The sequence below is a fragment of the Cupressus sempervirens genome, chromosome 2, assembly GCF_028749045.1.
Source record: "Cupressus sempervirens isolate cs-2001-9-10 chromosome 2, ASM2874904v1, whole genome shotgun sequence".
NCBI lineage: Eukaryota > Viridiplantae > Streptophyta > Pinopsida > Cupressales > Cupressaceae > Cupressus > Cupressus sempervirens.
The window spans coordinates 171,685,257-171,711,818 of record NC_143119.1 but is presented as its reverse complement, the minus strand read 5'-3'; positions in this window follow the sequence as shown (position 1 = coordinate 171,711,818).

The window sequence follows — 26,562 nt, the reverse complement described above, 5'->3', positions numbered from 1 at the left end:
TTGTCAAAATTACTGAGAAATATTATGATGGAAAAAAGTCATTGATTTTTGGACAAAAAATTATTTATACACTAGTCTCTTTGTTGATAAATATTTTATATGGTAGCCTCCAATAACTTAAATTTAAATAATTTTCTCTATTTAGGATGTCATCGATTCATGCATTTATGTAATTTTAAATTGCTACTAGTATTGATTCATTATATTACATAATATTTTCTCTTTCAATAGAATTCAAAATGAAATACAAGATTGTCAATAAAATATTGAAAGAATCCTTTAGCTATTGTCTATGTCATCCTGCCCAAATTGATTAATGAAAATTTGTTGAGATTTCACTAGACAGGTTAAAAATAAATTTGCACTATAGAATCCTAAAATTATCCATGTCCAAACATATTTTATTTTACTATATTTTATGTTGTTAAATAAATGCATATTTATTATTTTATTAGGATTTTTACAATTTATTCCCTTCTACCCATTTGGTTGGATCTTAATTTGGGTGGTACCTCTTACTAGAATATTGACATGAGAGGTTGTAGTGAAAAAGGTGTAGAATCTATATAGGAATTCATATTTATGTATGGATTTTATCTTGTTGTGCAAACTTCTTATTTTGTGGAAATTGTGTCAACCTTCCATGACATGTATAGCCAATAACAGTGAGTTAAATAAGGTCATAATAAAGGGTAGAACCTAGAGGTAATATATCATTTCCTAAATGACAAGCCCAAATATAGAATTTTATGGTTTTACATGAGGTTAGAGAAAGAAATTATTTAGTGAATCTTATTGTTAATCTAATGACACAAATAAATAAAAAATTTTTTTGAGACAAATGTTTTCTCTTACCACTGGCCATGTTGAAGATTGTGATGGGCCAATAGAAGCCCTCTTGTGGTGATAAAATTTCATAAAAGTGGTGTTAGGAAACTTCATGTAAAAAATTTCAATAATTTACAAACATTATATTAAAAATATGCAAAAATACAATCTAAAGAAAATTATATTTAGTTTCTAAACTACTTATTGTTTTTTTAAAGATAATAAAATATAAAATTTTAATATAGAAGTATGAAAGTTTTAGGAAAATGATAAAAAATAGGTATATGTGTGATCAACCAAACCTCGATAAAATGACAATATTGTTTTATAAGATCCTACTTATAAGTATAAGAGTCATTCTTGAATGTGACACATATTGCATTTTTTTCCAAAGCAAATAATTGACTATGGGTATTCTAATAAAATTTATTTTTTGATATTAAAGAATTATATATCCAACAACCATAACTTTGTCTAAACTTAAGTTCAAAAATATTTTTTATCCTATCTAGCATGTGAAACATATTTAAAATTAAAGAAAAGTTATGTCATTGGATAGTTATAGGAAAATCAAACCAACTTAGAATTATGCTAGCTTCGGTACCATCTCCTCCTTTTCCTTAATCTTCTTCATGACTTCTTTGACATCCTCTTTGGCCTATTCACCACTCTTGGCCTTGAGATTATTGGAAGTAGATCTGGTTCTTTTCTTACCCAATCTATCATTCATTCCCTTGACCTCATTTTAGTCCACCACCATGTGGTTGTCCACTAGATATCCACATTTAAAAAAATTCTAATATATACTTTCCACCATGGCCTCCAACAACTTCTGGTAATTGTTGATAAAAAAAGAGGTGTTTCTTTCCAATTTTCAATTTTTTCAACCATCCCTTGTATTTTTACCTCTACATCAATCTTACCATTACCACTGCCTACCTCCTCATTGAGCTTATTCTCAATTTCTTCCATTTCTATACTTATCAATATGTAGTTGATGTTGACCCTTTTAATGGAATTAAAGGTCCTTTGCTCCATTCTTTAAATATATACATAGAAATAGATTTCATTCTTTGGGGCACATCCAATGAAGAATGAATATCAATACCTTTTAGATCTTCCTCTAGCAACTTAATATAGACCTCATCATCATACATTATGTTGATGATAGGGAATTGTCTCTGTCTCCTTTCCTCATTTTAATCCTTGGATTTTTCAGGGGCCATGTGGAGAGGGGAATTTTTCAGCTCAATGTACACATAATGACTCACATTTTCCTCAAAGAAATTATTACATAGTTCATCTTTATCGTAGTCATCCTCTTCTTCAGTAGTCTCCACATTTTTAACTCCCTCCTCATCTTCATTAGTTTACACATTTTTTTCTCCCATCTATTACTTCTTCTATAAACCATCATTAACATCTTGAGAGTGAAAAAAAATAGGAGAAGGATAGGTACATGGTGGCCTAATTCTTTTTCCACTAACCCACCAAAGAAATTACTCTCTGCTTCCTCCTCTATTTTTAGGATTTTGGCTTTATTCTCTTCGACTTCTTTAGGATCTAACACCATTTCCTTATAATTCACACTCTTCTAATTTCATTTTCTAGACTCCCCAAAGAGAAAGGATGTTATTATTCTACCAATATAGTAACTTTATATCTTATGCATGCAATGTAGTGACTCTTGTATGATGGTCTATTTTTTAGGAGTGAGAAGATGTATGAAATATATAACTATTCATTTCTTCAAATCACGAAAATATGAAGGAGGTATTTTATTACATTTAGCATAGGCATGGAGGATTCTTACCAAGGTTTCTTAGAAGATTTTGCACCTTCTTTTATTTTCTTAAAAGAATGTAAATGTCCTTCATTAGTTTTTATGTCTATGATTTTACACCTTGCATTCATATATACTATAGAATTTATAACTATAATATTTTGTAAACAAGTGTACTAGATAATTTAATAAAAAATCATCTTCAATTATACTTTAATAGACATTGATACATTGTTTGAATTTGTAATAAGTATTGAATTAATGAATAAATTGAAAAGTCCTTTCAGAAATTCTCTTTTATGGATGCCTTGCAATCATTGGAATCTATGAGCCCACAATAGTGTGTTGTAGATTATGTATTGACATGTATCTGGTGAGAAAAAGCTAAATCAAAGGTGATGTGTTAGACAAAATGCTTTTTAAAAAAAATTCATAGGGTTCAAAGAAAGAATTATACAATTGAAAAGGAAATGGATATGTTCTATTTTTTTTCTTGGTGATAGTATGAATTAGTGTGCATGTTATAAGTTATGTTTAGATTCACATCTTTTCCTTCTTTGAACATTTGAAAACAATCAATTTCAAAGAGTTATTTTTAGCATATTTTAATAATTTTATAATGAAAATATTCTAATAGAAATGGAAAAAAATCTCATTTATTACATGCATACATGTTGTATTAGGAATGTGTTTATACAATTCACTTTTCTAAGAAGGTGGTTTCATAAAAATTTGATTTTGTTCAAAGTGTGTACAAATTGTATTAAAGGTGATTTTAAGTAAAAATGTTTATAGTCACGTATTGGAAAAAAAAATTATTTATCAATTTTTCCATTTAAAAATTACTAAGTTTTCATAATAATTAATTTATTGCTACATTTTACAAAATTCAAAAAATGAAGCTAAATAAGCTAGATTTGATGATGCAAGCATTAGAAATCTACTTAAAAGTTGTACAAAAGCATCCAAAATTGAAAATTCTTTGCCTTATTGCACATTTTGCTAGATAAAAGTAATTAGATAATTTGTGTGTGTGTGTGTGTGTGTGTGTGTGTGTGTGTGTGTTTAGAGTAATTAGATATTTTCTAATTAACTATGGTCTACTTAAGATAAAATTTATGCATATAATAATCAATTCTTTTATTAATTATTATTATGCAACCTAGGTTAGACCATTTTAGGGTTTTAATCTCCTTTATATAGACAATCTCCCTTTGTAATTATTAACTAGATTCAATTTTGATAATACAAATTTCTCTTTTTTCTCATCAAGAATGTCATGTCTATGGATCTTAGAATTCTAGCCTCAATAACTATTGTTTCTCTATTTTTGTGATAGGTATTTGCATGCAAATGATTCTTGGGAGCTATGGGGTTGGTCTTTCATCAACTTCAAGATGATAATAGAGAAAGAAAAGAGAAATCATCATTATAAAGGAGATAAAAACCCTAAAAAGGTCTAACCTAGGTTGCATAGTAATTATTAATAAAAAAATTAATTATTATATGCCTAAAGTTTAGTTTAAGTAGACTAGAGTTAGTTAGAAAATGTCTAATTACTCTAATATGTCCCCTTAAGATATACTTAGAGAGTAGTTAGAAACCTAGAAAGTACTATAGAAAGTAAAATTTAGTCCTAGAAATAAAAGGTGTGATGAGGTAACCTAGCACAACCAAATCTATGAAAAGAGTAGAAATAGAGAAAAGCACATAGGAAAAACCCTACTACAAAAAGAGATGGAAATAATTCTAAAAAGAAACTTGTAAAGGATTGAAGAAGCCTTCAAACTAGGGAATGTTCCAGAAAATAGGAACAAAAGATAATCATGAAGAATACCACAAAAGTATGTAGAAGTTGGAAAGCTTTGTCAAAACTAATTGTTGATCTAAAGAACCTCCACTAAAGTAGAACTTGACCAAGCAGAGAAGACAATAATGTACATCAAATCAGGAGGCACACAAAGGAAAATGACTAAACTCAAAGATACAAATGGAATGAAATACCAAATCTTGAAGACTTTTTCAATCAAGTATGGAAGGTTGCAACCAAAGTAGGAATGAAAAGGAGACTATGATCATCTCACTAATTTGCGTAGGTACCTAACCACTGCATCCACCTAGTATATAGAAACAAAAACTAATATCATAGCTCACTCCATCAAACCAATGAAGTGGTAGATTAATTAGATATTTCTTAATTAACTCTAGTTTTCTTAAGCTTTGATACCTTGTTGAAGTTAATGAAATATGAATCCCACAACTCCCAAGAATCACCAACATGCAAACACCTATCATAGAAGGGAAGAAGAAAAAGCTATGTAGCCTAGATTTCATAGATCCATAGATGAAACATTATTGATGAGAAAAAAGAGAAATTGATATTGTAAAAAGTGAATTGGTTAAATTACAATGAGAGATCATCCTTATAAAGTAGGTTGAAACCCTAAAAACTGTGAACCTAAGTTGCATGATAATAAATAATAAAAGAATTAATTATTATATGACAAAAGTTTAGCTTGGATAAAATAGAGATATAAGTGACTTAATAATTAAATCAATATTATTTAAATAATAAGAAAATACTTTTGTTACTCTAACACTCCTTAAGATAAACTTAGGGAGTAGCTAAAAACCTAGAGACTAGTACTGAAAGTAAATTTGGGTCTCAATAACAAAGCCTAATGAGGTATCCAAGAACAACCAAAATCTATAAAGAGGAAAAATAGATAAAACCACATGGGATAAAAGCTACTCCAAAAAGATATGGAAAACATGCTGAATAGAAACTAGTGAAGGAACAAAGAAGCTTCCAAATTAGGGAATTATAATTCCACACAACCACATCCTCAGAAGGGAAGGAACTCTAGATTTTTCTATAATTTTATAAATATCATGGGATAAAATGTGGTCCATGAATGCCTAGTTGGGCTTTATCCATTTACCATTTTTATCAATATAATTATTCAAATGTATCCCAAGATGGTTCACATAGGTATTCCTTGAGAGACAAAAATTGTCTTGGCCAAGAATGCACTCAATCAAATTATCCTCCCAAAATCTAATCTTATTTCCACTCCTAATCACCCATTAGATACCCTTTCTCATGATTTTCTTACTATGAACAATATTAGTCAAAATTATTCAGCCCATTGAGAGGTCAACATTACCAAGATTATATTGAAACACATATCACCTCAAAATATTGAGTTTCATAATTTTGCACCATCTTTCCTCATCCTTGATTAGTCTTCAACCAATCTTTTCCATGAGAACCTTGTTTAGCTCATCTTATCTTCTTAGAGTTATACCTCCTATGATTTAGGTTTTTAAACATTCTCCCAAGCCACAAGACTCAACCTAGACTTCTCTTTAACTCAAGACCTCAAAATTTGCAATGATTTTTTCAATAGTGTGCCTAGCCTTTCCAAATATTTTGGATAGAGATAATAAATAAAAAAGGATATGTTGGAAGGATTCTACAAGGAGTTTCAACTTACCATCACTACTTAGAACTTTCCCCTTCTATCCAACTATATTTCATTGCATATGTTCCATAATCAAGTTCCAAAACAAGGTAGTGACCTCTTTAATGGTAAGGGATATTATCCAAGGTAAGTGTTTGGGAGGATAGCGTGTTGACACTCCAATTCCCTTAGTGCTATTTTTTAGGCTTCTGTCCAAGTTTAAAATGTAGGTCATTCTCTTATTATAGTTTACATAATGACCTAAAATATTAACATAGTCATCTATGAGTTTCTTCTAGCATAGAGCTTCTCTTATAGAAGTAATTTGAGAGAGGAAGGTATCATCCAAAAAAAATTTGGATCACATCTAGGGGAAGAGTTGTGACCAAAATAAAATATTTTATTCATCCTTGTTCCATCTTGGAAAGGAAGTTTCTTCTGAGCACCTCCACCAATGATGAAAAAATAGGGGGAAAGGGGATCCCCTTATCTCAATCACCTTGCAGACTAAGACAATTTTGATGGGGTTCCATTAAGGAGAACAAAAAATTGGACAAGATTGACAACCCCCATAATCAAAATGTAAATCTCTTCCCAAAGCCCAACCTAGTCGAGATATCAAAAAGGAAATCGCATCTAAATTTTTCATATGATTTGGATATATCAAGTTTCATGGGCAGACTTGGATTCTTCCTCTTCTCCATAGAATGTATAAATTCATGGGAGGCGATAGTTGCATCCAAGATTTTTCAACTGGGGACAATGTCATTCTGACATAGGCTAGTAAACATATCACAAAAGGATTTTAGTAGTTCACAAGGATCTCAGATAAGATTTTATACACCATATTACAAAGGTTTATTGGCTTCAAATCATCCATCCTAGTCCATTCACCAATTTTTTCAACTAGGACAATGTATACATCTAGTTAAGACCCTTTAGGAATCTCCATTTGTTTATGAAATCTCTAGCGATATAGGTGATGTCATATTTGATGATTTCCCAAAACTCCTAGAAGAAAGTAGGTGGAAGCCATCTAGGTTTGGTGCTTTATAGGATCATATCGAGAGAGAAAAAAATGTCACCTTAACCTCCTCAAATTCCACCTTCATAACTAGACCATCATTCATATCTATTTCCACCACCAGGTTGATTATTTTGTGTAGCTTCTCACTCTAATTGTGATCCTAAGTAAGCATAGGGTGATTGTAGATTTCATGGAAATAATTTGAATCCTAGTTTCCCATGTCCTCCATCATGCTAACTCCTAATTTTAGTCATCTAACAATTTAATTATAGTGTTTCTTTGATTATATTTAGAGGAATGTTAGTGGAAGAAGATTGTATTTCTATCCCCTTCCATGAGTCGTGAAATACAAGATCTCTTCTTCCAAATGATCTCCTCCTTCCTAACTACCTCCTTCCATTTACCTCTTAGCTTTATTTCCTCATTGATAAATTCCTCTGATACCTCCCTACTGGAAAGTGTATTCTTGAAATCCACAACTTCTTTACAATATCCTTTTTCTAGTTAAAGATATCACCAAATAATAATTTTTTTAATCAACAAACTTCCCATATAATGATTTTCAACTTATTTGCAATCCTAAACGTGGTTTTTCATTCCACTATTTCTTCCCATGACTGCTTGATAAATTTTCCAAATTGTGGATGTGAGTGCCATATAATATCATATCTATAAAGTTTATATCCTTGAGGGTGGTGTCATGTTACCACTAAAATATTGATGAATACTAAGTCATCTTTATCTATAATTTTACCTACAAATGTTACTATCATATCTATCTTTCGAAGAAAAAAAAATGCATGTGTTTAGAATAAGGACACACCCCTCAAAATAAGATAAATAGTAACAAATTAAAAAAAGTTGGTTGTTTTGTATTCTGTACATTCACCTTTGTATATTAATATTAATAGACATGAAATTGAAAACTATCTTTTTTGACAAGTCAATATGATTTATGAAATACACACCTTGAGAATGATATCTCTCAACATATTTTATATTTTCTTATAAAAAACAATATATAGTAATTAGTATTTTAGACAATTATTTATTGGTAAAAGGCCAAAGCCCTATAGGTTATGTAGAAATCTAAAAATTACAAAATCTTCATTTAAATGGGCACTAGTAAGAGAGAACAAATAAGAAAACCTCTCTTCTTACCCAAGACAAGAGTCCTGTAATATTACAAAAAATAAAAGGGGCACACCCCAATTTATAAAATATATTGAATGGTATACCCTATTAACTAAGTTTAGATATTTGATAAATTTGAATCTATATACAGATGTCACTTTACATATTTGGGGACTTGAGGAGGCATTCCTGCCCTTATATTCAAAGGTCCCTTTTACATGATTTCTCGATTTCAATTGGATGTCTAAAAATTTTCAAACCTCTCTTTGGAAAAAAATAAGTAGGCATTTATTAATGACATTTCATCCTTGTGGTTTACATATTTCTCTACAAGCTTAACACAATTTCCAACTCACATCTAAAGTTGGCTAAAAACAATTAAAAAATAGTCTCCATTTTCAGACTCTAAGCTTTTCTTTGTTGTTTAAGATTATTTTACCCTAATACAATCTAGTCTATAGATTCTAAATATTGGTTTGAATTTATTATCTTTGAAAATGTTATATTGCCTCATTAAGATTGACATATTCACTAGTAGATAAGTTGATTTATTCTAGTGTTTGTCTTAACTTTATGAGTGAGTAGAAGGCTTCGAATCTTCTTTAAAATTTATTTTTGTAAGCTTCAAAATGATAAGGAAATTTTGAGAGGACTTGACTATTTCCAGTAGCTAAGACTCTGAAAAGGTGACAAGAGGGGCTTAACAAAGAGCAACAAATACCAAGATGAACGCTAAAAGAGTAAAATAACAAGAGCGGGTCTAGCCTTAGAGAAGGAATAAAGAGCTAAGAAAATTGCTAAGCAGGCAAGGACAAGAAAATTAAGCACCCCTCAAAAGATAATAAGATTAAAAAAGAGGTTGTAAAGAGATATAAACTAGCCCAGATAAGAAGAAATGATAATTAGCATTTTAATACTAAATTTAAGATGTTACATTTAAGAATTTAAACACATCCATACAATTTCAATCTCCTATATATATATTTTCATTGAAGATATGGAAACCATTACAATTCGTATACCTCGATTTAAAGAAGTTTGATTTTTGTTAGAGTTGAATTTTTGTCGGATATCCCAACACCCTCCATCTAGGAGTGCGAAAATTATATTAAATGTTAATCTATATTTATCCCTAAAACCATCAATTTACCATTTTCAAATGTCTAATCATCATCCCCTGACAAGGTTTGACACCTCATATATAAGTACAAATGTATGTGATAGCAAAAAGATATAATATGTATAAAAGATTGCCAATTTATAGTTTAAAACTAAATGGGACGTGCCTCCCATACACATCATAGGAAAAAAAATTGGATTTATTTAGGTATGGACAAGAATTTCAAGAGTTGCATAGAAATGGAGAAACAAGGGTAAATGAAGTAGAAAATTGTCTCAATGTATTTCAAATGTAATAAACTTGTCTTTTGTTTGGTTTTGTTACCCGAGAATTTTACAGAGAGTTTTAATTAAATTAATTAATCAAAGAGAGAGAGAGAGATTAGTTATAAAGAAAAATTATACTTTCTCTCTTCCTATACTTTTCTCTCTCCACGTACTAAAACTTTTACAGAGAAGTATAGGGTTTGAGTTAGTCTCATTCTCCTTTTCATAACCCTCTCTCTACACATACTTTTCTCTCTCCATGTACTCAAACCTTTTAGAGAGAAGTACATTGTTTGAGTTTTCCAACTCAAATTTTCTCTATCCACATACCAGCCATACTCTCTCTCCCCGTACTCCAACTTTTTAACCTAATCCTAACCCAAACTCCCCAACCCAAAACCTACCTATTAAAACACTTGCTGGCTGGAAATAAAGTTCATTGATAAAATTTGAAAGATTGTTTTATTTACAGAGAAAGTATTCACAACTCATCCGTGGTGAATTTAAAAGGCAAGTGAGTAGTTTTTGAGTCCATAAAGCCACAGATAAAACACATGAGAAGACCAGAGGAAGAGAAAGTTTGGAGCAGAGGTTGCATCTCAAGTGTTTGACACAATGCAACCATAGTTTGAACAAATACCTCAACCAGCTGCGAGTGGAGGATGCAACTAAGTGTTTGACAAAATGATCAGGCCCATATCTCACCTTCAAACTCGAATAGAATATAGTGGGTGCTATCCAAAATAAATAGAATATGACTGTCAAAATGCTACAACAAATCAATATTCCCATTGATTCAGGATTCATGGATCTTCCTCCCGTGTTTTTATCAGTATCTACATATTCATATTGTGCAATTGAATTTGTGTACTTGGGAGGTGGTTCATTGAGACGAGAGTGGAATGAGCAAAGAATGTGGATGATAAAAGGCATTTCATCGTATTTGTTTGGAATATTGGGTATTTCTAAAGTGGGTTTTGAGGTGACAAGCAAAGTATTAGATAGTTGAGCAGTAAAATGATATGAAGCATAAATATTTGAGTTTGGGGTAGCCTCTACACTATTCATGCCTCCTGTTACACCAGCAATGATCAACTTGGTAGCATTGATTGGTGGATATATGGATCTTCTATCGAGAATGCCATGATAGGGCTGAAACTTCAGAGCTTAGGTTGGCATTAAATATATTATGCCTCTGAGCAGCTTACTTTCATGGGATGTCCACCAAGGAATGTTCCAGACACTCTTCTACAAAAAAAGAGATGGGGCACAAGATTGCTAGAAATTTTGATAAGCAAATTGTCTCCTTGTTGGGGTATGAAAAGACAACTCACATTTCACTAGAGGATGCTTTATGCTTATTCTACCATCTCTCTAATCACCTCAATTCCAGTACTGTCTTATCTGTTATTTCCCGCATTTAGTTTATTGACTAGCAAATCATTTCTCCCTAAGACTGAGGACCCCACATCTATAGTTGCAGCTGGTTTATTCCTTTCAACTAATGGAAACGATCTTTCTAAATATCTTATGGTGGGTTTCTCTACAAGAGAATGGTTGAATAATTAGAGGATGAAATTGATATCGAGATTATCTTCATAGTTGTTTGCATTATTTGATATTGTGATGAAATTGATAGGATCATTTGACATAGCTTTTGTTGTAACCCTAAAAGGTGGTGAGAATGAGGAGGGTAATGAGGGTGATTTTACCTTCAATTCTTCTCCTTTGTTCATTCCACCAAGTACAGTAGTATTGATTAACTTAGTAGCTTTAATTAAGAGAACTTTGCAAATTTTGGGTAGGCAATGTGTATGCACTATTTAAACAAAGGTCATTTTCTTACAACTCACATGGAGGAGATTAATACAGTGGTTAGAAATCATGAGAAAGCACAAAGCTTGTTTGACATAGTTGCCCTCCTATCAAGCAGCGAAATCTAGAACAATAGAAGTTGTTAGCTTATATTGCCTCATATTCAAAAGTACATCCTCTGCCACCAATCTTCACATGAAATCATTGTTCAAGGAGCATACATCATGTAGTATATCAATAGATTATAGTTATGTGAGCCGCTACACAAAGTTTGAAGAATGCTTATGATTTCTTGAACATTCAATAGCTGAAGTGTATACTATAATATATATTCATATGCACATGGGACCCAATATGTTTGATCAAATGTCCATTTGATGTGAGCCGAATATAATCGAAAAACTTGTGAACTATTTGATAAAACTTCACACCAAATGTGAGAACATAATCAGAACATCCAAGGTGTGATGTAAAAGAATAAAGAAAGGATATGAGACGCTTAACAAGATGATATGTTTTTAATGGAGCAACTACAAGGCCTTAGAACTATAAAATAAATGTAGTTGGCTATTAGGAAGGCTAGTTCATCCACTTCGTGAAGCAAATCCAAATAAATTCTATACAATACGACCAAACATCAAGAAGATGCTTTTGACCCAAGTCAAACTTAGTGGTTTTGAAGGATGTGCATGAAAGGTTTTGTTACTTTACTCCTTAAGAAGTTGGAGTTGGTTGTAACTTGTGTTCTGAATTCTGAAATCCTAACTTTTGAGGTAGTTATGAACCTGAAAGGTTAGTTATGCTAGAATAGCTATAAATTCTCAAAAATCAATGTAATAAGGGACTTTTTGGACTTGGATACAGGGGAACACTTATGCTCTAATCATAAAACAATTTTTGGAAAGTGTGTAGAATGGTTATTTTTGTGTAATCAGTTATTTATTTCCTTCTTGGTGCAAGAAATAAAAGGAAGTACATTTAGCATTCTGCCTCCAAGGAATCTAGATTGTAATAGTGTTGATTCATCTATGATCACTTTCATGCTATGATGTGAGTATTTTTGGATGGTTGAATTAGCATTGTGTTGGTGAAAGTCCTCAAGCATAGTCCTTGATAGCTCTCATTAAGAGTTTACATCATTTTTATGAAAACATTGAAAGCATGTGGTGCATTCGTTGTCAATGGTTTTTCTTCCTATTTCCTAAGTTTTCTTATCTTTATTGAAAAATCTAAAATTTTATCTTATGAAGGAGCAATTCCTCAAAATGCAGAGAAAGGCTAGATATCAAAGGCCTATCCAACTGTTGTGAATGGTTTGCCACACACTCTGTTGGGAATATTCTACTATGACAAATCTGTTTACCAACTGATTTTTGGTGACTCTTCTGGGGAGACTGAACAAGAAAGATTGACAGTCGCCTGTAATGAAGCACAATGGTGCTTTCACATGAGAACATTTTTCCTATTCTCCAACCAAACCTCAGCTTCCAAGACACCCAAGAAGATATCATCTCTAATTTGAACACTCTAGCCTAGAGGTGTAGATGAAGTGCTCAACAATATCATCAAGTAAATCAGATCTTGAAGAAGAAGAAGAGTTTGAAGAAATCTTACGGAGAGCTCCTATTGGTCATAATATTGTGGTCATTGAAAGAATAGTAGTTATCCCAAGAAGAAATAAGAAAAATCTTGGCCACATCCAAAACCAAGTTAACAATAATCAATAACATGGTTGATGAAAATTACCTTCCCTGGAATGAAGGTTGGCAACTCTATTTTAAATATTGATTATTAGCGAATCTATTTGAAGGCGGTAATTCAAAATCATGGTTTGGTACAAGGGAAAAGTTGAAAGTGATAGTGATAGTGATAGTGATGATGAATACCTTTCATATCCTTAGAAACAGATTCCTAATGAACCTCTGCAAGTTGCATTCTTGAAGAATTTCTATGGTGGCAGGAGGCTGGATCCTAAAATCGTTCATCCCCACTTACTTCAAGTTTTTCAAAAGATTGATGAAGAGGATGGAAAGGATTATGGTTTTCTTTTTCATGATCAAGAATTCTTTTTGGAAAAAGATTCAGTGTATAAAGATAAAGAAGTCTTTCCTAAAGAACGTGCTTCATCTAAACCAACAATGAGGAATACTAAAAATGTCTCTCATGAACCTGTATCTTAGCAAAATTAGATTTTCATTGATCCTAAGTAGGCTAGCTTATTGAAGAATTTCTATGGTGGACGAAAACTGGATCCAGAGAAGATTCATCCATCTTTGCTGCAGATTTTGCAAAAGATAGATGAAGAAGACAGTAAAGATAATTAGTATTTCTCTCACAAACCAAAATCATTTTAAAAAAGAACTTCAACATGAGAGCATAAGGAAGAATTAGATATGAAAAGTGATTCATGTCAATCGAAGATGGATAGTGGTGGTTGTTGTCACTTAGGTTTGCACCCTTGTCCAAGGCCTATGCGCGAGGACAACCTAGTGAAACATGGAAACAACCTCCGAGCTGTGGGACTTGAACTACGAGGTTGAGTCTATGGAGAAGGCTAGCTTCCTCTTACTGTCCGAGCGCACCTATCTATTCTCAGAAGAAAAAGGGAGAAAGAGAGCACTAAGGAAAATCTACCTAGTCTAATCTAAGGCAGTGATGCACCAAAACAAAGTGTTCAGACTCAGTCCTACCCATATATGCACTACAGAACTAGGGTAACATCCAAAAGTCATACACGTCTAGAATTATATCGATCAATAATCACATACAGATCAGGAAACCAACTGAATGAAACCAAGAAAAGAAGATTTCACTTGTATATTATTCAATAGGCCAAAGATAGATACAGTATGTGGACCACTAATCTCAATAATGCATCAATGAGAGGAAAAATGAAGCACATACACATTGACCACTGAAAAGAATGACACAGGATGCTATGTAGCTCAGAGACACAGGGATTCTACACTGCAAGTCTGCAAGCAGTAGCAGAGAAAATTAGGAAGAGTCCCCCCACGAGAACAGATCACAAAATTGCCTTTATAGATCAGGCATATCTAAAGATTTCTGTGTCACACTCACTTCTTACCTACTGGCATTAACTTCCCATCTTGAGAATCCAATCGAAGATCTGATTGAAACCTGGCTTGCATACCAAGAAATCTCATATCTCTCTAAGAAAGAGCCTAGAGAAGATCCCTGACATGGTAGATGGATCGACCGGATGGATGGAGTGTCATTCTGCGCTTAGCATTCATTCCAAGTTGGTGGCAATTAATCACACCATCGGATTTGTGGCAAAAAACCCAAATTTTTGGTCATTCATGATTTGTGCAGCCATCGAATCGATCAGTCAACAGGCTCGACGAGCCAACTGGGCCATGCAGGCCAATCACACCTTCGATCTTCGCCACCCTAGCAGTCTCTTTACGTTTGACTGGGTGCTTACCACCCTTTCCGTGCGACTGGGCGCTATGTCGCCATCAGAAAAATCTTCAAAGGTCTCGATAGTGCCATAGCGCCCAAGGGTTTCATCTTGACTGTGCCACCTTGTCGACCATCTAACTGCAACCGTGCATTAACCGCCACGTCCAAATCTAGACCCGTGAGGACACATGTCCTCCAAGCGCTAACTCGCCATCGTAAAATCCACGCAGTTCCTCCATGGCAAGATAGCGCCCGTCACTGATCTCTTTCCAATTCGAAAGCCACAAAACTTGACCTCTCACGACCCTCCTTCTCTCATGATTCATCGAGCCCGCTGAAACATGGCATCAGCTCATTGGTCTATTGGTCACCCAACTGCATCTAGCAGCATGGAATGTGGCCTCGTCAGGACACGTGGTGCAAGGGCGCCAAGTCACCGATGTTAACTCCCAAGCTGTTCCCCATAGCATGATGGTGCCCACCCTTGATTTATCTTGATCCGACGGTCAAAGTGCCATCGTTCTTCACTCATCATCCCTTCTGAGAACTACTGGGTCTGCAGCAAACATGGCATCTCCTTGCTGGTGTGTTGGCTATTTGAATCTAACTATGCCGGCAGCATGAAATGTGGCCCTGCCAGGACACGTGGCGCACGAGCGCTATGTCGCCGACATTAATCCCTGGGCAAGTCTCGATAAAGAGATAGCGCCAGTCGTAGATCCCTGCGGATCCGACGATCGTGAAGACTCACCATTTGTGCTGAGACTACTGGGCCCACTGTATGCCGTGCATTGACTCATACACATGGCACTTCCCTGTTTGGTTCGATGAAGACTAGCTGTCAACCCAAGACCTGGTCCTCAGAGCAACCACGTGTTAGCTAAGCGCCATGTCGCTATGCAAAAATTAAGACCAAATTCCCATAGCGCCATAGCGCCCACTGACGGCGTGCCTTGATATTTACACATGTCCCCATTTGATTCGCTATCTTGATGCCGGGCTGACAAATTGCGTTGCAGAGTACCGACGGGACCCATCTACCTGATCCTTCCTCGCCACGGTGAACTTTCTGTTTGGGCGCTATGTCGCCATCGAAAAATGCATTGGTTTTTCGTTGGCACCATAGCGCCTCGCCGTATTTTTGAAACCTCTAGGCCATGAACCTTTTAGCCCGCTGCCACGGAACCTATGACCTGCCATACTCTGCAACTTGCGATCGGACCCTGAATGACACCTGACAGTCCTTGGCGAGACCTAGCCCATGTCGATCCATGTGGCAGATGGTCGCTATGTGGCCATGATAAAATCCGTACATCTTTGCCATAGTGAGATGGTGCCATCCGTTGATTCAATCCAATTCGACGGTAGAGAGGACCATCACACTTCATACTTCTGCCTGCCATGTCGGCACACCTGGCATCGCCCTGCGACACGGCCCCACCTGACACGTGGCATCAGGGTGCAATGTTGCTGTCATAACCCTCGCGCATCTTCGCCATAGCACGATGGCGCTTACCATTGATCCAAGCCGATCCGACGGTGGAGATCATAGACCCCAACTGTGTGAGCCATGCTGACAGAAATTTTGGCCTGGTTACACGTGGTTCCTTCTGATTTGCCATTCGAAACACCTGATCATGTCAATCATTGAAACTTGTTGCCATGACTATTTCCACCGAGTGCTATGTCGCTATGGAGATTTTTTGGCTGATATGTGATAGCGACATAGCGGACAAGGCACTGTGGAAATTTTTTGACCCGCCGAACGCTGGACCCACCTTTGCAACGTGTCCTTAGGGCATCATCGCGCTATCATAAATGTTGTGCATTTTCTTTATAGCATGATGGCACCAACCGTCGGTCTGCTCAGATCTGACGGCTAGAAACTTGCAGGTTGTAATATTAAAACACTAACTCTGAGAATAATCATTGAATAAGCCGTGCATTTGAATCTAAATCCTTGGCGGTAAAACCAGAGGTAACACTTTTGGCGGCTCGCAGGGGGCATGAGCTTGCTCAATGCATGACCAGTGCCTGAGAATAATCCATTGGGCCATAGAGTCAGAAAAGAGGGCCCAGAATTTACGAAACTGAGAGCTGCAAGAAACCCTAACCCTTAATGAGGAAATCAAAATATTAGAGAATTGTTGAACTCTGGCTCTGTCTTGCGACTTGAAAACAAAAAATAGGACCTCCTCAGCAACCTGAGACTTGTCAAAACTTTAGGAACTGGCGACTCAAGAAGTGAGCCATGTGCATGTGCACTTATTGTAAAACAGGAACAACAGGAAAAAACTAGGCTAACTATGTACATGGATTCACAATCCTTTAGAAACAAGGCTTCAAATGGATCCCATTGACTGGAATGGGCAGAACTTCACCATTTGGCCTGCTTAGCTGGAACGCATTGGCCTGTTTGCAACCAGAGATCAGATAAGGGCCACTCCATAGTGGATCAAATTTGGAGTGCCTTCTTGGTTTTTCTCTATCTGAGTCCCACTTGAGAACTAAATCTCCCTCTCTGAAGATTCTGGCCCTTGCCTTCTTATCAAAACTCTTCTTCATCTGCTGTTGGTGTATCTCCAGGGTTTGCATAGCTTTGTTTCTCTTTTCTTCCAGTTCAATCAAATCTACCATTCTTACTGACATGGAACTATTTTCAACCAACTCCAGCTGATGAGCCAACTCCAAGGATGGGAATTCCAATGAGATTGGAAGTCTAGCCTCCCTACCATATACCAGCACAAAAGGTGAATTCCCAATAGATCTCTTGGGTGTTATCCTATCAGCCCATAGAGTAGTCCTTAATTTTTTATGTCAAACCCTCTGACTGTCTTCTATCATTCTCCTTATGATTCTGATCAGATTTTTGTTGGAAGATTCAGCTAAACCATTGCCCTACGGGTAGTAATTTCGATGATGTGCTCAGATAGATATTGTGACTCATTGCCCATGCACAAATCTGGGTTCCAACAAAAGATTTGGCATTATCTGAGATGATAGTGGAAGGAGCTCCAAACCTAGATACAATTCCATCATGGAATTCAACAATTGATGGCTCTGTAGCATCCTTCAAGGCAACTGCCTCTATCCACCTAGTGAAATAATTGGTAGTAGCCAAGATCCATTTATGACCTACACTAGATGGAGGATTAATGGGGCCTATGAAATCCAACCCCCACTGGGTGAAGGGCTGATCCACCTGAATGGGGTGAAGAGGAAGAGTTGCAAGTCTTTGTTTACTTGAGAAAAAGGCACATCTCTCACATTTTCTCACATACCTATAACAATCATGGAACAGAGATGGCCAATAATATCCAGCCCTCATGATCTTCATGGCAGTTGTTCTTGCAGAGAAGTGGCCACCATCAGGGCCATCATGAAGTTCTTTAATCATCCTCTCAACTTGATCTTCTTCAATACATCTCAACAGGGTCCCATTAAAATCCCTCCTGAATAGGATATCATCAATCACAACATAGGGAATGGATTGTAGTCTATATTGTCTTCTTTTAGCTCTGTCCAATCCCTAAGGGTATCCATTCCCTGATAAAAAGTTCCTCATTTCATCTGTCCAGCTCCTTGGGGCATTAACATTTCTTTCCTCCTGCTACTCTGCAATTACCATAGCAGTCCCTTCATCTGAATCCTGACCTGATAAAATTTCCTTGCATAATCCTCTCCCTCTTACCAACTTGGTAATTTGAATATCAACATCATATTCCATTACCCTAGTGATCCATCCAGCTCTCTTTTCACTGATATCCTTGCTTAACAGGAAGTCTTTTACACTCGAATGGGGTACCAACAAATGGATCCTATTATGGGATAAGAGGTGTCTAAATTTCTTCAAGGCTCTAATGAATGCAAGGGCTTGCTTCTCAGCAAAGCTATACTTATCTTCATATTCCTTGAGTCCTTCACTAAAGAAGGCTATGGGCTACTCCTCATTCTTGTCATTTGTCTGAGTCAAGACAACAGAAACACTTGATTCACCACCTAAAGTGTAGAGCATGAAATCTTTCTCAAATTTTGGGTTCATGAGAGTGGGGGCTAAGGCTATGGCTGCCTTAATTTCTTCAAAACTCTCCTTCCCCTCCTTGGTCCATGAGAAGACCATATCTTTCTTAAGCATGGCTGTGAGGGGTTTCACCATGATGGCAAGATTAGGAATAAACCTTCTTACAAAATTTATCCTACCAAGGAAACTTTGTAGCCCTTTCTTGTGTTTAGGGAGGGGAAGGGCACGTATGGATTTTGTCCTTTCTAGATCAATGGTCAACCCATCCTTAGATACAATGTGTCCCAGTAATTTTCCTTGCCTTGTAGCAAAGACACACTTGGCTGGGTTGAGGGAAACCTGAAACTCTCTACATCTTAGAAATACCTATCTCAAATGATCAAGGTGATCTTTTACATTCTTGGAATATATAGTTATATCATCAAGGTATACTAAGACACACTTGTCGATTAATCTTTTGAAAGCTACCTCCATTATCTTTTGGAATGTGGCACCTACATTTGTTAGTCCGAATGGCATCTTGCAATAAGCATAGGTGTCCCATTTAGTAGTAAATGTTGTCTTATATCTGTCAGATTCTTTAACCAACACTTGGTTATAACCAAAAAATCCATCAAGAAAAGAGAACCTCCTTGACCCACTGACCTTGGACATAATTTCCTCCATAGAAGGGAGAGGATGGTGATCCTTAAGGGAAGCCTGATTAAGATCCCTAAAGTCCACACACAATCTGATTTCTCCATTCTTCTTCCTTACAGGGACAAGGTTAGCCACCCATGATGAGTGTTTGATAGGAAAAATTATGTTAGCTTCAATCAACTTGGATAGTTCCTTCCTCATTAAGGGTTCAATCTTTGGATTCACTGGCCTCTGTTTTTGTCGTACTAGTTTGACCCTATCAACTAAATCTATGGTATGCTGAAACAAACTAGGGTCAAACCCCTTTAAGTCATCATATGACCAAGAAAACACATCATTAAATTCATGACATAGATGAATGAAATTTTCTTGCTCAGCTTCAGAACATACCTTCCCCATGTTAAGAGATTTTCCATCAGCAATAGTAACTGTAGCATGATCATCTTTTTCTGCAGCTAGATTTATTCCTTTGCCTCTTGTCTGATCATCAGGATTAAAGACACTCTCTAAGGTAATGAGACCCTTGGGCAACTTGTTGGAACTGAGGTGAATGATCTGATCACCATACTGATCTTGTAGTCTTGACTGATTTCTTTCTGAGAATTTTGCTTCATTCTGTAAGAAACTCACAATCTGCTCATCGGACTCAAACACCTGCCAATGAGTATTATTATCAAGAATAGCAGGCCTTACTACCACCCTTATTTGTTGCTTCCTCTCTTCCTCGAGATTCCCTAGCACATCATAAGATGCACCCACTACTGCAAGTTTATCGGCATATTTGTTTTCTTTCCTAGGAATGCTTTGGATATTAAATGCTTGGAAACACTCAAGCAAATCCTAGACTCTGTGTTTGTAAGACTTGAGTAGGCCATTTTTGGTGATATTCTGAATTCTCACATGGTTCACTACCAACTCACTATCTCCATATACTTTCAAGGCTTGAATTCCCCTCTTTTGGGCAAGTAGGAGACCTTGGATCAAGGATTCATACTCAGCCACATTATTGGTACAACTGAATTGGAGCCTAAAAGAGAAGTAGTATCTTATTTGTGCAGGAGAGATCAACATAACACTGGCCCCTGCTCCATTTCTATTCCTTGAGCCATCAAATTACATATTCCATATTCCACTCATGTCATCATTAGCTCCAACAAGATCAAGAACTTGAGCCTCCTTCTCTATTATGCAATATGTACCAAGGCCTATCTCAAGAGTTTCTGACATAGGTTCAAACTGACATGTATTTGCCCATTCATCTAAGAAGAAATTAGGAATCTCGACTATGGAGGTGGCAGGATCTTTTACTATGTCATTCTCATCCATCTCCAAAATAGGGCAATTCATATTAATGAAGTTGGGAGTGTAGGGTTCTATGTGATGAAGGGCTTGAGGTTTTGCTCTAATTGAATCATTGGCCCCATATCTGGTCTTAAATGACATATAAGACCAATCAGCAGATATGAATCCACCTATTTGGGCAGTGAAGTCTCTTGAAAGACAGATGGTAAAATAGGGCTTGACTTCAGCAACAGATATGTCTTGAATCACAGTACAACTAGGGCATGCATGTAGGGCCATTTCCACATTCTTAAGGATACCTATGGTTTTGACAGTACTCCCATCTAATTGTAACACATCCCTAATAATGGGCTCATATTTCATTCCTAAAGCATCAGCAACACACCTAGGCATTACTGAGCTACTAGCCCCTGAATCTATCATGCAATTATGGACTAACTTGCCCCCTATAATCAAAGAAACATAGAATGGAGGAGGTCTAACCTTTTTATTTTTCTCCACGTCACCTGACGGTTGTACTAAACTAGTGTCACCCTCCATGGTAGATGACTAATCTTGGGCTCAATCTTTTCCAATTCTTGCTGCAACATCCTTTTCTGCATTGGTATGGTGGCAACTGCATCCCACATGGAAATGCTTACATTGGTTTTCTTCATTTGCTCTACCACACTCAAGGGTGCATTAGGAATTTTGGTCGAAACTTTGGGAGTTGTACCCATGAGAGGCCGAGATGAAGCAACATAGGGATCACTTGCATCCTCCTTTCTTGGACCTTGCCTTTGCTGTTGTGAAGTGTTTGTCTACTCATTTTCTTTTTGTGTATGAGGTATAACACTCAAAGTTGAGGCCTGCTCGGGAGAAAGCGGGGTAGTATGTTCCATAGCTCTCCTCTTGCTTCTTGTGTTATGAGCAACGAAATCCTGGTTTACATTACAATGCTCCTCCATCTGGTGATTCATAAAAGAGCAATCACCCTGCCTCTGAACATATGAGGCCTCCTTGTGATGATCTTCCTTGTGTGATTTCTTTACTGCGGACTCCTAGATAGTTATGGCCAAATAAGATTCTGCTTTTTGACATAGGCAGTAGGTATAAGAATAGTTACATGAAGGACAGAAGTCCTGATCTTGGGCTAAGTTATTTTGAGGAACTAAAGGTCTACTCTGATTTGAGCTTGAAGCAGTAGCATGACTATTTTGCCTATTCTAATCAAAAGAGCTATTCCAATGATTAGGAGGCCTACCACCACTTAGAGCCTGATGTTGTAATTGGGGGGGCTTGCCACTTTGGGCTTGCTGCCTTTCTAAGGCCACCACCTTGTTACTCATTTTTTGTATTAGAGAAAAACTATCCTCTAATCTCTTCCCTTGGTCCTTCAACTCCTTCCCCTGCTCTTGCAATTTTTTATCCAGAGTCCTCTCTCTTTTATCTATATTCAACACTAGACCTTGGAGCATTTCCTTGAGTTCCTCTATTCCGTTTGAGGATGTGGAAGCTTGGGGAATTGGAGTAAGGGCTTGTGACATAGAAACTGTAGGAAGAGGGGCTATTTCTGGTTGGTGGTTGGGAACATCAAGAAAGAAAGGCATAGGAGGCCCTGGAGCCAACTTCCCACCTTGCATTAGGATATTCTTAGCTTTTATAGCTATCTCATAAGCATTCGGTAATGTATCTCCTCCCATAGTTTGGATTGTGGTGGCAATGTCACTGTTGAAAGCTCTAAGGTAATGCAAGAAGGTGTTACCAGGGGTAGGTTTCACTATAGTAGGTATTCTATCAAATGTCTTTTGGAATCTGTAATTAAAATCAGTCATACATTCATGGGGGGCTCTTTTTATTGTAGTCAGCTGCTCTAGTAGTGACAAATGGTCACTCTTATCCTCAAAATGTTTGCACAATCCTGCTCCTAGTCCATCCCAATTAGTTATGGAACCATGAGCTAAGCCTCTATACCACTGTAATTCTTTTCCTTTTAAAGATGAGGCTAGAAGTCTGATGGCAACATCATCTTCTGTAATACAATGAATATTGCAGACATTCGCTACCTCTTGGATATGCTCTAGAGGGGAAACAGAAGTTTCACCAGTAAAATCAGGTATACTTTTTAGTGCAGATACTGGTATATCATGTCTTTGGGCTAACAACAGAGGACTTCCACCGTTAAAGGTGGAAAAAGCATGAACTCTTGGCTGTGCCATATAAACAAGTGTTCTATTGATGAGTGTTGATGGAAATCAAGGATGAGTTTGAATAGTAGGGGGAGTAGAGACAGATCTTACAGGTATATCAACTGTTATTCTACCCCTAACTGGTGATAATGAAGTTCTAGTCCTTCTTCTCCTAGGATTTGAAAGACAAAGCTCTTGATATTGAAATTTACCTCTAGAAGATGCCCTTGTTTCAGTCCTGGGCATGAATCACTGCAAACTTGGTCTGGAACCAGACTTTTTGGTGTTTAGAGTCGCCAAGTACTTGAAGAATCAGCCTCTTGAAGGCTTGAAAACTGAAGCCAGCACTACTTCTTCAGCATTTATCTCTAGAATTATTTCTTCTTAACACCAGTAGACCTGCAATCTTCTAATATGGGTCCCACCGGGCGTGCCAAAAACTGTTGTCACTTAGGTTTGCACCCTTGTCCAAGGCCTATGCGTGAGGACAACCTAGTGAAACATGGAAACAACCTCCAAGCTGTGGGACTTGAACTACGAGGTTGAGTCTCCGGAGAAGACCAGCTTCCTCTTATTGTCAGGGCGCACCTATCTATTCTCAGAAGAAAAAGGGAGAAAGAGAGCACTAAGGAAAATCTACCTAGTCTAATCTAAGGCAGTGATGCACCAAAACAGAGTGTTCAGACTCATTCCTGCCCATATATGCACTACAGAACTAGGGTAACATCCAAAACTCATACATGTCCAGACTTATATCGATCAATAATCACATACAGATCAGGAAACCAACTGAATGACACCAGGAAAAGAAGATTTCACTTTTATATTATTCAATAGGCCAAAGATAGATACAGTATGTGGACCACTAATCTTAATAATGCATCAATAAGAGGCAAAATGAAGCACATACACATTGACCACTGAAAAGAATGACACAGGATGCTATGTAGCTCAGAGACACAGGGATTCTACACTGCAAGTCTGCAAGCAGTACCAGAGAAAATTAGGAAGAGTCCCCCCCTGAGAACAGATCACAAAATTGCCTTTATAGATCAGGCATAACTAAAGATTTCTGTGTCACACTCACTTCTTACCTACTGGCATTAACTTCCCATCTTGAGAATCCAATCGAAGATCTGGTTGAAACCTGGCTTGCATACCAAGAAATCTCATATCTCTTTGAGAAAGAGCCTGGAGAAGATAGAAACGGCGCCAAAACATTCCCTGACATGGTAGATGGATCGACCGGATGGATGGAGTGTCATTCTGTGCTTAGCATTCATTCCAAGTTGGTGGCAATTAATCACACCATCGGATTTGTGGAAAAAAACCCTAATTTTTCATCATTCATGATTCGTGCATCCATCGAATCGATCAATCAATAGGTTCGACGAGCCAACTGGGCCATGCAGGCCAATCACACCTTCGATCTTTGCCACCCTAGTAGTCTCTTTACATTTGACTGAGCACTTACCACGCTTTCTGTGCGACTGGGCGCTATGTCGCCATTAGAAAAATCTTCGAAGGTCTCGATAGTGCCATAGCGCCTAAGGGTTTCGTCTTGACTGCGCCACCTTGTCGACCATCTAACCGCAATCGCGCATTAACCGCCACATCCAAATCTGGACCCGCAAGGACACGTGTCCTCCAGGCACTAACTCGCCATTGTAAAATCCATGTAGTTCCCCCATGGCGAGATAGCACCTATCGCTGATCTCTTTCCAATCCGACGGTTGCAAAACTTGACCTCTCACGACCCTCCTCTCGTGATTCGTCGGGCCCACTGAAACACGGCATCAACTCGTTGGTCTGTTAGTCACCCAACTGCATCTGGCAGCATGGAATGCGGCCCCGCTAGGACACATGGCACAAGGGTGCCAAGTTGCCGATGTTAATTGCCAAGCTATTCCCCATAGCGTGATGGCGCCCACCCTTGATTTATCTTGATCCGATGGTTAGAGTGCCATCGTTCTTCACTCATCATCCCTTCTGAGAACTACTGGGTTCGTAGCACATGTGGCATCTCCTTGCTGGTCTGTTGGCTATTTGAATCTAACTACGCTGATAGCATGAAATGTGGCCCCGCCAAGACACGTGGCACATGGGCACTATGTCACCAATGTTAATCCCCGGGCAAGTCTCGATAGCGAGACAGCGCCAGTCATAGATCCCTATAGATCTGACGATCGTGAAGACTCACCATTTGTGCTGAGACTACTGGGCCCATTGTACGCCATGCACTAACTCATACACATGGCACTTCCCTGTTTGGTTTAATGAAGACTAGCTGGAAACCCAAGACCTGGTCTGCAGAGTGACCACGTGTCAGCTAGGCGCCATGTTGCTATGCAGAAATCGAGACCAAATTCCCATAGCACCATAGTGCCCACTGACAGCATGCCTTGAGATTTACATGTGTCCCCATTTGATTCGCTATCTTGACGGCGGGCTGACAAATTGTGTTGCAGAGTACCGATGGGACCCATCTGCCTGATCGTTCCTCACCATGGTGAACTTTCCGTTTGGGCACTATGTCACCATCAGAAAATGCATTGGTTTTCTATTGGCGCCATAGTGCCTCGCCGTGTTTTTGAAACCTCCAAGTCGTGAACCTTTCAGCCCGCTGCCACGAAACCTCTGACCTGCCATACTATGCAACTTGTGACCGAACCCTAAATGACACCTGGCAGTCCTTGGTTAGACCTGGCCCATGTCGATCCACGTGGCAGATGGTCGCTATGTCGCCATGATAACATTTTCACATCTTCACCATAGCGAGATGGCGCCATCCGTTGATGCAATCCAATCCGACGGTAGAGAGGACCATCACACTTCATACTTTCGCTTGCCATGTCGACACACCTGGCATCGCCCTACAACATGGCCCCACCTGACACTTGGCATCAAGGCGCAATGTGACTGTCATAACCCTCATGCATCTCCACCATAGTGCGATGGCGCTTACCATCGATCCAAGCTGATCCGATGGTGGAGATCATAGACCCTAGCTGTGTGAGCCGTGCTGACAAAAATTTTGGCTTGGTTAGACGTGGTTCCTTCTGATTTGCCATCCGAAATACCTGATCACATCGGTCGTTGAAATATGTTTTTGTGACTATTTCCGTCAGGCGCTATGTCGCTACGGAGATTTTCCGGCTGATATGTGATAGCAACATAGCGGACAAGGCACCGTGGAACTTTTCTAACCCACCGAACGCTGGACCCACCTCTGCAACGTGTCCTCAGGGCGTATTCGCGCTATCATAAATGTCGTACATTTTCTTTATAGCGCGATGGTGCCAACTGTCGGTCTGCTCAGATCTGACGGCCAGAAATGTACAGGTTGTAATATTAAGACACTAACTCTGAGACTAACTGTTGAATAAGCCGTGCGTTTGAACCTAAATCCTTGGCAGTAAAACCAGAGGTAACAGTGGTCAAAAAGGTGTCCCAATGCTTGCACCCATTGCTCTTCAAAATCATACTTCTATTGATCCCAATCAGGTGGAATTATTAAAAAGATTCTATGGCAATGCACACCTGGATCCTGACAAAGTACATCCTTCTTT